This window comes from Hesperophylax consimilis, chromosome 19 (assembly GCF_061612785.1).
Source record: "Hesperophylax consimilis isolate HC1 chromosome 19, BYU_Hcon_1.0, whole genome shotgun sequence".
NCBI lineage: Eukaryota > Metazoa > Arthropoda > Insecta > Trichoptera > Limnephilidae > Hesperophylax > Hesperophylax consimilis.
The window spans coordinates 31300181-31315913 of NC_142854.1; positions in this window are offsets into that span (position 1 = coordinate 31300181).

The window sequence follows — 15733 nt, forward strand, 5'->3', positions numbered from 1 at the left end:
ACTCAATCAAACAAGATTTTCAACTTTAACAATCGAATGTTGGATTTAGTGTTTTCAAGTGATTCGAAAATAGTGGTTGAGCTATCCGACGAATTATTATTACCATTAGATCAACACCACCCACCGTTGGACATTATCATAACAAATAGGCCTTTAACATCTTCAAAAAAAACAAGTGTCCCATCGTATAACTTTTCCAAAGCTGAATACCATCATATTACGGAGTACCTTGCCCAAACAGATTGGTCCTTTTTAGATGAGGAAAATAATATAAATGATCAATTAGAATACTTTTACTCGATTTTAAATACCTCTATAGAACAATTTGTTCCCAAGGTTAGCTTTACATCATCTAATTATCCGAAATGGTTTACAAGGGAACTAACTAATTTAATTAATAAAAAAAAATGTATCCACAGAAAATATAAACATACCAGAAATTCTAACGATTATATAGCATTTACTAAACTACGAAAACAATGTAAAGAATTATCAATAAAGTGCTATAGTGACTATGTTAACGTAATTGAAAATGAGGTACATCATCACAATGTGAAAAAATTCTGGAATTTTACTAAATCTCAACGAAAAGACAACTGTGGATATCCTAATAGCATGTTCTTTAAAGAAAAATGTGCCGACAGTATTGAGGGTATAGTTAATCTTTTTGCTGACTCATTTAAAAGTGTCTACGACAAAGATATTCCCATCAAAGCAGTCTCCAGTACGTCAGTGGAAGAGTCATTAAACCTAAGTCAATGTTTCATAAAATTAGATTCCATAGAAAGAAGCATAAAAGCACTAGATAGTAATAAATCTGCTGGACCGGATGGTATTCCTCCCATATTTTTAATAACTTGCATTGATAGTTTGATATATCCCTTACATAAACTTTTTAACAAATCCTTAGCGTCTGGCTGTTTTCCGGCTCTGTGGAAAAAGAGTTATTTAACGCCCATTCATAAAAAAGGCGACAAAAGCGATATATCTAACTACAGACCTATTTGTATTATGTCTGCTTTACCCAAACTTTTCGAGTCATTAGTATTAGATACCATTGTAAAACCTATCAACAATATTATTGTTCCTAACCAACATGGCTTTATCAGAGGTCGATCTACCTTAAGTAATTTAACTATCTACAATAATTACATATCTGAATCGCTCAGTCTGAAACAACAAGTGGATTCTATATACACCGATTTCAGTAAAGCATTTGATAAGGTTCGACATCATATTCTTATATCCAAACTCCGACTGTTAGGCATCAAAGGTAGTTTATTGACATGGATTATTAGTTACCTCAGTAATAGAGTTCCTTGTGTCAGGATTAATTTTATAGAATCCTATGTATTCGAGGCCACAAGTGGTGTCCCGCAAGGGTCCCACCTTGGCCCAATATTATTCTTAATATTCATTAATGACATTGTAAACATATTTAAAGATGTACAAGTCCTACTTTTTGCAGATGATCTAAAATTGTTTAAAAGAATACGAAATATATATGATTGCCTAATTTTACAAGCTAATTTAGATAAATTTTTTAAATGGTGCGAACAAAATATGTTATTTTTGAACATTGAGAAATGTCAAGTAATACGATTTTCCAGAACTCATTCTCATATCTTACATGAATATAATTTAAATAATGTTAAATTAACACCAGTATCACAAATTCGTGACTTGGGAGTTATATTCGAATCAAACTTAACATTCACAGCGCATATAGATGATATAACTAATAAGGCTTTAAAGATTCTTGGCTTCCTTTGTAGAACCCTAACTGATTTTAAGTCATTGGATTGCATGAAAACACTCTACATTTCACTAGTTAGAAGCCAAGTGGAATATAATTCACCTATTTGGTCTCCTTTCTATAAAGTACACTCTAACAAATTAGAACGGGTTCAACACAAATTTCTTAGGTACTTAAATTTCAAGCTTAAAATTCCAATAGAAAACATTAATTATGTAAATTTGATGAATGGACTTAATTTAATTACGCTGTCTGACAGAAGAACCATTTCAGACCTAATTTTATTATACAGAGTCATGAACAACCTTATTGACAGCCCTGCCATCGTTGCTGCTATTAAACTCTATGTACCGACAAGAAATACTAGACAAAATACAACATTCTTTTGCGACACATATAAAACCAACTATCAGTCAAACTCACTTACCAATAGGATGCATGATTTGGGCAACAAGTTTGGTGGTATTATAGATATATTCCATGATTCCCTTTATAATCTTAAATTCAAATTAAACCAACACTTTGTGGAATCATACAAATTATTGTAATAGATTTAACGATTAGATATGTTATTGTAATGTTTTATATTATATTTTGTTCTTTGTTATTGTTAAATATTATGTTGTTTAAAATGTTTCTTTACGCCATATTCTTCAAAAACTACTTGTATATTTTTTTAAAATTCTTCACTTTTATAACTCTTAGTATAAATTCTAACTCGATAACTTATGTAAAACTTATTTATAATCTATGTAAAAGCCCCTATGGGCGTATAACAACAACAATAAACAATGATTAAAATTCACATTATAAGGAAAAACTTATAATATTATATAAATGAAAAATGTGTTAAGGGATCAATAACAAAATGTATTCAATTCAATTCAATTTCGTTTATTCATTTAAAAAACATTAAAAAAAAATTTAATTTCAATGCGTTTTAAAAATATTTTTGTAATAAGAATTCTTAGATCAATAATAACAGTATGTATATCAACTATACCAGTATTAATAGAGCTTGCCTTTTAAAGGAAGTTTCATTGATGCTAAAAATGTTGATATCGGAATTGATTCTGTTCAACAGCAAGATTGCTCTCCCCACAGGCATGACCATTGGTAAGTTTGTTCTGCAAGTCGGGAGATAAAATAGTCTATGTTGTCGGTGACGTAGATAACCATCGGGAACATAGAAATGAATGCTCTCCATGATGACCGAGTTTTCAAACCATCCACGAATCAGTGTAAAGAAATGTGTAGCAATGCGCACATCCCTCCTGACCCGTAGATAGTTCATTCCGAGCATACCCAAAAGAAAGTCAGTGGGATAGAGCCACGGGTAGTAGCCATACTCCCTCATGTAGAGAAATCTCAAGAATTTCTTCTGAACTCTCTCCAACATGAGAGAATACTTTACCTGGTGTGGACTCCACTGACATTACCGACCCACTTTCAAGTCTACTCCTTACTAAGGAATTAAATAAAAACTATAAGCACCAGGTTATCTCTAAAATTCTTTGCATTGCGTAGAAAAAAAGCCCAGAATTCTCAGTGAAGTGCTACATGCCACCTCAATATGAGCATGAAATGTCAACCTACTATCAAACATGATTCCAAGATCCTTCATTGTCGAGACACGTTGTAACGGGATAAATTAAGTACCCGTTGATTTACATTATTTGGTGTGGATGTCCGACAACTGGCGACACCATGAGAGAAGGTTCGGTGTTTGGCTGACAGAACAAAAGGAGCTTCGTCTTCAGTATTCGGGTGGCGGATCCAGCAATCACACGTACGGGGAAGAAAGGACTCTTCGCGGATGGCGGTCAACACGAAATCGGGAAGTTTTTAGTTTATCATTATGCATTTCAACATTCAATATTCATTTCAAATATTCAATATTTAGATTCTTTCTGTTTGCAATATTGGTTTAGTATAAATTAATAAATTTTGTTCTATCGTTATATGGAACTGGCGCCCTTAATATTTATAGTAATGATATTTAAAATTATAATTCATTTTACTACCTACAATGTAGCATAACTTTCAATCACCATGTTAATTATTTTTACGTAATAATATACCGACCTACTAACGCATCTTCGAGGTTAGTCGCACCCTGAGATTATTTATATTTAAATTATTCTTTGAGTCTCTTGCTATGTTTTGTTTTATAATAAATTATATTCCGTTAATATGAATCTTTTATTTAAGATTATCATCTCCTTATTATTGCATACATTCATTCACACTAAAAATCTTACGTTACATTTGGCGACCCAACGTGGTTAAACCGGGTTTTTTTTGTTGTTTCATGGTGATTTAATGTGCTGTTGTGGGTAGTTTGAATAGTTTCATGTTAATTTCATGTATTTTTTTTTTAATTTTTGAATTATGGAATGCATATATGAAGCTTCACGAGTTCGTGTTGATTCGCGAGAGTTTTTTTGTTCTTCCGTCGTTATAATTGCAATCGGGGGTTTAATTTTAATTTGAACATTTTTTTTGCAGTCCGCCACCAAATACTCAGAACGCCAAGAGTTCATTATTTTTTTTCTTTGTGACGTAAAATTCTATTTCGTCATATATTTTATTTTAATTGTTACCGTTTTGAATCCGTGACGCATTTAGTAAGGCGTCATCGCATTATTTAAAACATTCTGAATCAGAATACCTACTTGATTCACTGGCAAATAATATTATTTAAATATGTACAATGATTGTGTGTGGGTAAACTAATTATTATTTTATTTCCTCAGTGCACCGGTAGTTTATTTTTTCACAATATTCGTGAACAACATGCGTCGCAATTTTTGGTAACTATTTATTGCAACAAAATTAATTGATCAAACGGAGTAAGTTAAATTCTTATTGTTATCATGGATTTTTTCTCATAAATGAATAATAATAATGATTACTATTATTTGATTCACATAACGCCATTTTTGTGCAAAATTTCCTCAAGATATATTAATATTCCTCGTTCAGGTTATGTTGAATTACATTTGCATACCAATTCAAATCCTGTATAATTTTAATAATAACATTATAATATGATACATCTTAGACATTTTCATTTCAATTGACTTAGACTTTTAAATCTTCCTGTTATAAGGCATACATATAAATTATTTTTAAATGAATAATCTTTTTTGAATAAATTGTCCTGTTATAGGAAATAATTAAACTTTCCATTAAAGATAAAAGGGAGTTATTATTTTATTTTTTTTTCAAATAATATAATAAAATATATAAATGTGAATTTCAGATTTCTACACCAATGCGTTCAAGTATCACGGGATCGCTTGCTGGTAGTTTTGGAGGAGACGTCTTTCATCACTGCGGCAGACGACTCCTGTATATTGCGGTTTGCCTGTATAAGCATTGCATAAAGAGGTTATATTGTTTGTTTATTTTGTTGATTTTCTTTGGGGCCATGCGAGGTGATATAATGATATCTTCTAGGAAGGATTTAAAGTCATTTTATCGGTTCAATTGGTTTCGTTGGAGTTGACTCAAGTAAAAACAAAAACAAAAAATTTTCTCAATAATTATTTTTTTAACTGTGTAACCTTTAATTTTTATTGTGGGTACTTTAAATTTATAATTGGTATTGCATCATCTGGGATTAATTGATAGTCAATGTTACATGCTTAATTTAGATCATGACATGGAAGTCCATTAGAATTTCGATATAATTAACTTATTGCTATATTGTGGATGTAACACATAGTTTGCCTAGTTTGATATTTTGAATTTTCTGAAGAATTTTTTCTTGAAGTCAGACATTTAATTTTTAATTAGAATGGTTCTTTTAACATTTTACATACAGAACAATGTTTCATATTTATTCGAGGAAAGATTTATAATGTCAATATTATCTATAAAAAAAAAAAAAAAAAAAAAAAAAAAAAATAACGTCACACACACACACAATTATTATTTTCATGCATATATTTTTTTTCTTTTCTCAACACATATTTGATGTTGATGATTTTTCAAGTAAAATTTACTAAAATACACTTGAATATTTTACTACAACATGGTAAAATAATGTTGTCTATCTAACTATAAATATTTATATTATTCGTTCAACAAATTCTCGTAATCGTTTGAACGCCACAAACGAGAAATGACAATTTGATCGCTCACATTTGATGCGTAAACGTAACGCGTATGTTTACACATTAAATGTATGTTTTGTTTTAGTCTTGTTCAGTGTCTTGTCATAATGTCAAGTTTTGTTTGGGTAGGTCTTAACGTATGATTTTCAACTTAAAAATAAATAAATATATATGTAGCCTGTATCTTGCAGTGGGAATGTCACTTCATGCTTGGGTAGCCTCTGAAAGTGAATTTTTCTTTTACATTGCACATGTTTTTTTAATATAAAACCGCTGAGGCTTTGTACAGCTCGTAAGGGTTGACTGTAAGGGTGGGAATGATGTATATATTTACATCTAATGTCCATAGGGCATAGAAGGCCTGTAGCGTGTAGAAGTTTTTGCCTACATGAGACAGGGGAACTATGTGCTATGTGATATAATGAAAGCAATTGGCTTTTGTTGCAATTTTTTCTCGGGAGAAAAGTACTACATGCTTTTTAGCCTCTGAGAGTACATTTTCTTAAATGCCGCCATGCTTGTATAAGCCTCTGAGTGTGCACCTGATGAAATAGTTGATAGTGTTTTGGGCATTTTTTTTGGAAGGTGATAATTTAAAAAAATAGAAAATCATAACGTTAATTTCCTTGTGAGAGCGTGTTTTTGTTTTGTGTTTTCCTTTTGTTTTTTTTTTAAAGTAAAGGATTAAATTGTTCAAATGCTAATTTCCATCTCTATTGCAGAGGATATGTTGGTTATTATTTGACAATTTTTTTTTTTTTTATTGCTGTAAATTCAGTAAATCTTAGACAATTCTTGCTATTTTCCATCTCTATTACAGAGGATATATAAGATATTATTTGGCAATTTCTTTTTTAATTGCTGTAAATTCAGTAATTCATAATATTTCCATCTCTTATAGAGGATTTGTTGGAAACTCATAAACAGTGTTTTTATGTTTAATTGTCCATTGATTTGATTTTTTTTATAAATTTGGACTATTTTGGTCATTTTCCTTCTCTATAATAGAGGATTTATCGGAAACTTTGTTTTTTGGATTTCAAAGCGTAAAATTTTTCAACAAAAAATTAATAACGTAATATGGTTATTATTAACTATTAATTAACTATTAATATTAACTATTATTTTTCTGAGGTATTCATATCGGGTAGAAACAAATACAATTGAATTTGTTATTTTAAAATAAGTTCAATTTGATGGCAATCGAAGTACAATTTTATACAATCTATCAGTAATTTTGAGTTCTTGAGCTCGTGCAGTTTATTTAAATTAAAATAAAATTTATTATTCAACTTACATTTTCATTCATCGATAATAATTAACGATGATTTAAATATTAATTTCAAATTCATACATAAATGATCTCGCATTCGAATTTTGCAGGGTAGCTCAAATATGACAACATTTATCGCTTGACTTAACAATAAATTATTTTGGTCTTTATTTCAACTTATAGATACATAATATAGGAACTTATGATGTAATCTTTACACATTTTCACACTTTAGATTTGTGATTTTCATAATTATTATTTTGAAATTTAATAATATTAACTGCCATCTTTTGGAAATTGTTCTAAACTTCGAACTCACTTTTAACTAATAGGTTCGCACCTTGGATAGGATGTTGACATTAATTGATATTAATATTGGTTATATATTTTTTTAGAAAATACCATTGAATTTTAATAGGTGTTAAATTCTATTTTACAATTTTTACCTAAATTTTTAATGTTCGTACATAAGTAGAACTGATTGACACATTTAGTTTTTTTTTCTATAATAACTGGCATTGCAGTTTGATCGCTTCTGATGCTCATACATTTCTATTTTATTTTTTTGGAAATTTAGGAAATTCCATATAATTGGTTATGACAATTTCATTATATCTTGATTATTGGGGCCAGTATGTTTCAATCAAAATTATAACTTTTGTTAGTATTTATCATCACTTCTATTTTCTTATGATTATATTATTAATATGATTAATTATAATTTCTTTTGCCTTAATTTGTAAAGTAAACCAATTAGTTAGGGGTTAGAAAATATGGGACTTTAAGAAGACTTGGAAAAAAGAAGCGGAACCAAGGATCTCAACATAGAATCAATTGACTACTACAGAGGCTATGAACATCGCATGGCTTTACTTCGCATCTCCTACGGGCAATCTCATCATCAAGACGTAAACTACTTGGATTCTTCTCAACCCCACATTCAACGACTATCAGCCTTCTACTTCATAATGAACTATATACCCTTTGGCATTCATCTCAGAAGAAATTATGGAATAGCTTGGCTCTAAAGGCTTCATGCGGAGTTGGATATTCTCTTCAAACTTCTTATAACCGGAGGGCTGCACTGTACCCAAAATAGACTTTAAGGAAGTGCCAGGAGGCACTACAAAAAAAAAAAATTATAATATAACATAAACATAATTTTTTTTTCTCAACGGAAAGGGGTAATGTAACGGGATAAATTAAGTACCCGTTGATTTACATTATTTGGTGTGGATGTCCGACAACTGGCGACACCATGAGAGAAGGTTCGGTGTTTGGCTGACAGAACAAAAGGAGCTTCGTCTTCAGTATTCGGGTGGCGGATCCAGCAATCACACGTACGGGGAAGAAAGGACTCTTCGCGGATGGCGGTCAACACGAAATCGGGAAGTTTTTAGTTTATCATTATGCATTTCAACATTCAATATTCATTTCAAATATTCAATATTTAGATTCTTTCTGTTTGCAATATTGGTTTAGTATAAATTAATAAATTTTGTTCTATCGTTATATGGAACTGGCGCCCTTAATATTTATAGTAATGATATTTAAAATTATAATTCATTTTACTACCTACAATGTAGCATAACTTTCAATCACCATGTTAATTATTTTTACGTAATAATATACCGACCTACTAACGCATCTTCGAGGTTAGTCGCACCCTGAGATTATTTATATTTAAATTATTCTTTGAGTCTCTTGCTATGTTTTGTTTTATAATAAATTATATTCCGTTAATATGAATCTTTTATTTAAGATTATCATCTCCTTATTATTGCATACATTCATTCACACTAAAAATCTTACGTTACAACGTTTTACACTTCGGGCGTCCATTGTATACCGGTAATACTAGGTATGACTCGCCCTAGTGAATGACAAAAGTAAACATTTAGAAACATTAAACTCAATCCGATTTATTTTACCCCATTCAACAATTCTATCAATGTCTCACTGGGGTTGATTGCAGTCTTCAAAAGTTAGTATTTCTAAGAAAAGTTTTAAGTCATCAGCAAAGAGAAGAAACATAGAATGCAGAATTACTTCTGAAATATCGTTTATAAATGTGGAAAAGAGGAGTAGGCCAAAATTACTGCATTGGGTTACCCCCGATTGCACAAAGAAATGTATCGATTGGAATAGTCAGTGAGTCACAAACTGCTTCCTGTCTGCAAGATAGCTAGCAAACAAAGTAAGTAGTCTTATGGAGAATCTTATTGTAGCCAGTTTATTGAGTAAAACGTCGTGATTTACAGTATCGAAGGCATTTGAAAAATCATTTTATGAACAATCTACTTGATGGCCTTTGTCTTATGATTTTGATACGAAATCCGTAAACACCAATAGGTTGGTTTCTGTCGATCGACCTTTTCTAAATCCATGCTGTTCAGAAATTAGAAACGGTTCAGCTTGTGGTAGTGTGAATTTATGAAGAATCGATTCGAACAATTTAGCCGGTGAAGATAGTATTGCCATCGGTCTGAAATTTTCCACAGAAAATATAAAAATTCCACACATATAACTCAGTTGGCAATATAACCTCAAATCGTACAAGCAAAAAAATCCTCCGATGTCATTTTAAGCAATAACAACAATTATAACTGATAAACCAAAATTTTCGCATAAAAAGTAATAATATTAAAATGGTAGCAATAAAGACAAATCAAATACAATTATGACAATGTTTTCAAACTGCTTAGGTCTAATGAAATATCATTGATTATTATTGCCAAAAATATTCACCACCAATAATAGAGCCAAATCAAAATCAGAACAAAGTCTTTGCTTTATACCTAATACTTATTGTTTGGTTTGAGAGTTGTGCGGAACATGCTTTAAGTTATAGACAGATTGACTAGGTTTGTTAGAGGTCAATAAATTGTTTACATGGATATTTTATTCTACTGGACGTGCTTTAACTTCGCATCCGAAGATACATTTGAGTTTAGAGAAGTAATTGTGGTTTTGAATTCATCAACTGTAATTTTTTTTCGAAGAAAACTTCTTCTAACTGCTTTTCACTTTGTGATGGCATTATTTATTTTTTATTAAAACACAAATAACATTGTTTACATCACTTTATTTCGATACAAAATCTCAACATGTTTCATGAACCAAGTTCACTTCATCAGGAGCACAAGTATACTAAAGTTATAATTAAAATTAGGTCTAGAAAGAAGAGGTAGAAGGAGCAGGGAGGGGTAAGAGTGGGGGAGGGTTATTCAAAGTAGGAATTAAAATGTCATTAGACGGGAAAGACCGGGTAATTGGGAAAATATTTAAAATGGGGTTTATAAAATTTTTTTTGTTTATTAATAATATCTGCTTTCATATTCACGTGTTTTCTTATTTCTAGGATTTCAAAATTATTGATTTGAGATACCTTGTAACCAGAATGTAGTATTTTAAAACCTGAATTAATATCGAAAGTATGGTCGTTATTTAATAAATGATCCGCAAATTCTGATTCACAGTTTCCCTTTAAAGCCCTAAGATGTTCTTTAATTCTGATCTCAAAGTTTCTATTAGTTTTTCCTATATAAAAGGAATTACAATCATTACAGTTGAGTTTATAAACACCTGATTTTTTAGTTTGACTATCAATATCTTTATTATTAAGAATATATTTTTTTAATTTGTTATTCGTATAAAACGCCGGTTGAATAGTGAAGGGGATGTTTTTATTTATAATTTTGGAAGTATCATTATCTACAAATAGAATTCTACGCCATTGTTTGTTTGTATCTTTATAAATAGGATAAATATAAAGTTTAAAGAATTTATGTTTAATTTTTTTATTTAGTATTTCATCTATCAATTTATTAGGATAGCCGTTATTAGATGCTATTTGTTTTATGATATTTAATTCTGAGATATAATTAGGATCCGACAAAGGAATAGAAATTAATCTATTAAGCATAGAATGGAAAGCTGCGACTTTTTGAGAAAAGGGATGATTTGATGAATTATGAATGACAATATCAGTGTACGTATCTTTACGGAAAATATTAAAATCTATTTTATTACCTATTATTGTTAAATTTAAATCTAAGAAATTTAAACTCTTATCTATACCTATTTCTAATGTAAATTGAATATTTTTGTGTATTTTATTTAAAAAGTTTAAAAACATGTTCAATTGTCTTTCTGTTCCTAACCAAATGCAAAAAATGTCGTCCACATATCTCTTCCAACAATATACATTTTTAAGTAACAAGGCACCGCTATTAAAAATCTTATTTTCTAAATTATTAATAAAAATGTCTGCAATCAAAGGACTCGTACTGTTCCCCATGGCCAAGCCATCCTTTTGTTTAAAAATTGTATTGTTAAATTGAAAATAATTTTGTTTAAAAATAACTTCGAAAAATAAAATAAGGTCATGGATAAGGTCTTTCTGTAAGTTAGATGAATTTAACAAATTATTGATGATGGTTTTACTTTCTTCTATTGGAATACTAGGGAATAAATTTACTACGTCAAAAGAAACCAACATAGCATGATTAGGAATTTCCAAATCCTTTAGATAATTAACTAATTCTAACGAATTTTTAACTGTGTATGTTGGTTGAAATATATTAGCATTATTAATTACAGTATTGATAGCTGACGCTAATTTAAAAGTTGGGGCATTACAATTAGAGACTACTGGCCTAATAGGTTTGTTCAGTTTATGTATTTTTAATAGGCTGTAAAGTTTAGGAATTTTTGGGTTAATTAAAATCAAATTTTTGTTATTTTTCATGTTTACAAAGATATCACTTTTACAACGTTTAACCGCTTCTTTCACCATTTCTTGACACTTATTAATAGGGTTATTTAGAATTATTTCAAAATTGTCCCCTTGTAGAAAATCCATTGTCTTGTTAATATAGTCAACTTTATCCATGATGATAACACTGTTACCTTTATCTGCCTTTGTAACAACCAGATTTTTTTCCCTCACCATTTTAGAAATATTCTTAGCAATTTTTATGTCAGTATTAGAAATTATATTCTTTTCCCGATTAGGAACTGTTTTTTTGTTGTTAATGTTTTTTATCCCTTCAGCACATTTATAATGGAACGATTTGGGTTGATTAATTAATGCATTGTCCATATCCACTGCCAACAACTCTAGTTCTTCTCTATTTTTAATATTAGAATTATAATGCAAGTTATGATTTAGTCCTTTATTTAATAATTTTAACTCTTCCTCCGCAAACTCATGATTAGACATGTTAATCACTCGATCATGGAATTTATACTGTTTATTTTCAGTTGGTGACACTACCGCATTAACTTTTTTATTATTATAATAATAAAAATGTGTGATTATCACACATTTTTATTATTATAATAATAAAAAAGTTAATGCGGTAGTGTCACCAACTGAAAATAAACAGTATAAATTCCATGATCGAGTGATTAACATGTCTAATCATGAGTTTGCGGAGGAAGAGTTAAAATTATTAAATAAAGGACTAAATCATAACTTGCATTATAATTCTAATATTAAAAATAGAGAAGAACTAGAGTTGTTGGCAGTGGATATGGACAATGCATTAATTAATCAACCCAAATCGTTCCATTATAAATGTGCTGAAGGGATAAAAAACATTAACAACAAAAAAACAGTTCCTAATCGGGAAAAGAATATAATTTCTAATACTGACATAAAAATTGCTAAGAATATTTCTAAAATGGTGAGGGAAAAAAATCTGGTTGTTACAAAGGCAGATAAAGGTAACAGTGTTATCATCATGGATAAAGTTGACTATATTAACAAGACAATGGATTTTCTACAAGGGGACAATTTTGAAATAATTCTAAATAACCCTATTAATAAGTGTCAAGAAATGGTGAAAGAAGCGGTTAAACGTTGTAAAAGTGATATCTTTGTAAACATGAAAAATAACAAAAATTTGATTTTAATTAACCCAAAAATTCCTAAACTTTACAGCCTATTAAAAATACATAAACTGAACAAACCTATTAGGCCAGTAGTCTCTAATTGTAATGCCCCAACTTTTAAATTAGCGTCAGCTATCAATACTGTAATTAATAATGCTAATATATTTCAACCAACATACACAGTTAAAAATTCGTTAGAATTAGTTAATTATCTAAAGGATTTGGAAATTCCTAATCATGCTATGTTGGTTTCTTTTGACGTAGTAAATTTATTCCCTAGTATTCCAATAGAAGAAAGTAAAACCATCATCAATAATTTGTTAAATTCATCTAACTTACAGAAAGACCTTATCCATGACCTTATTTTATTTTTCGAAGTTATTTTTAAACAAAATTATTTTCAATTTAACAATACAATTTTTAAACAAAAGGATGGCTTGGCCATGGGGAACAGTACGAGTCCTTTGATTGCAGACATTTTTATTAATAATTTAGAAAATAAGATTTTTAATAGCGGTGCCTTGTTACTTAAAAATGTATATTGTTGGAAGAGATATGTGGACGACATTTTTTGCATTTGGTTAGGAACAGAAAGACAATTGAACATGTTTTTAAACTTTTTAAATAAAATACACAAAAATATTCAATTTACATTAGAAATAGGTATAGATAAGAGTTTAAATTTCTTAGATTTAAATTTAACAATAATAGGTAATAAAATAGATTTTAATATTTTCCGTAAAGATACGTACACTGATATTGTCATTCATAATTCATCAAATCATCCCTTTTCTCAAAAAGTCGCAGCTTTCCATTCTATGCTTAATAGATTAATTTCTATTCCTTTGTCGGATCCTAATTATATCTCAGAATTAAATATCATAAAACAAATAGCATCTAATAACGGCTATCCTAATAAATTGATAGATGAAATACTAAATAAAAAAATTAAACATAAATTCTTTAAACTTTATATTTATCCTATTTATAAAGATACAAACAAACAATGGCGTAGAATTCTATTTGTAGATAATGATACTTCCAAAATTATAAATAAAAACATCCCCTTCACTATTCAACCGGCGTTTTATACGAATAACAAATTAAAAAAATATATTCTTAATAATAAAGATATTGATAGTCAAACTAAAAAATCAGGTGTTTATAAACTCAACTGTAATGATTGTAATTCCTTTTATATAGGAAAAACTAATAGAAACTTTGAGATCAGAATTAAAGAACATCTTAGGGCTTTAAAGGGAAACTGTGAATCAGAATTTGCGGATCATTTATTAAATAACGACCATACTTTCGATATTAATTCAGGTTTTAAAATACTACATTCTGGTTACAAGGTATCTCAAATCAATAATTTTGAAATCCTAGAAATAAGAAAACACGTGAATATGAAAGCAGATATTATTAATAAACAAAAAAATTTTATAAACCCCATTTTAAATATTTTCCCAATTACCCGGTCTTTCCCGTCTAATGACATTTTAATTCCTACTTTGAATAACCCTCCCCCACTCTTACCCCTCCCTGCTCCTTCTACCTCTTCTTTCTAGACCTAATTTTAATTATAACTTTAGTATACTTGTGCTCCTGATGAAGTGAACTTGGTTCATGAAACATGTTGAGATTTTGTATCGAAATAAAGTGATGTAAACAATGTTATTTGTGTTTTAATAAAAAAAAAAAAAAAAAAAAAAAAAAAAAAAAACTGTAATTTGTTTGAACTTGAGCCTCTTCCCTTGCTCAGGAGGTTCATTTATTAGTATTGCTTCATCACATTGCGTATCTTGCTTTACTACATACGATCACATATTTATGAAAAAAAAACATCGACATATTGAAGAATTTTTTTAAAACATTGTTTTTACTCAGTTGTTCACTTGATGAAACTTAGGTAAATAGAGAGCTGGATAAATAAATAATTATTTGCGAAATTTTTCTTGGATATTGTAAGCAAAATTTATCGTTTTGTTTTCTTAAGTATGTTTCGTTTGAATCTGCAATAACCATATGCAAATTTTTCCATAAATTTTATAGTATCTTATCGTATGGATTTCATAACATAACAATTCTGTGTGATCCGTGGATTAAGGTAAACATGTTTATATTATATTTTCTTTACAATTTTGATGGTTGTAGGAAAAACGCAATGCTGGATGAGATCTATAAAATAATTCGATACTTATTTTTTTTCGTGCATACAAGGTAGTTTTTTCCAATGAGTAAATTGGCAACCTCAGATCTAAGTTCCATAATCGCTAGTTTAGAGTGAGGTTTTTCTGTGAATTAGTCCGAATACGTCTTATTTAGGTACACTTTCGTGAAAGTGAATACTTACACAAGAAACAAAAAATTATTGCCTCAATAGTGAGTCAGCATATGTCTATTCAAAGTTCCTTTTACAGAACATGAATAATTACAGTCAGAGCATGAAAAAGGTTTTATCCTTGTGTGAATCAGCATGTGTCTTGTCAACATATCCTTTCGCGAACATGAATAGTTACAGTCAGAGCATGAAAAAGGTTTTATTCCACTGTGAGTCATCATGTGTAACGTCAATGATCTCTTATGCAAATATGAATAGTTACAGTCAGAGCACGAAAAAGGTTTTATTCCACTGTGAGTCATCATGTGTAACGTCAATGATCTCTTATGCGAAAATGAATAGTT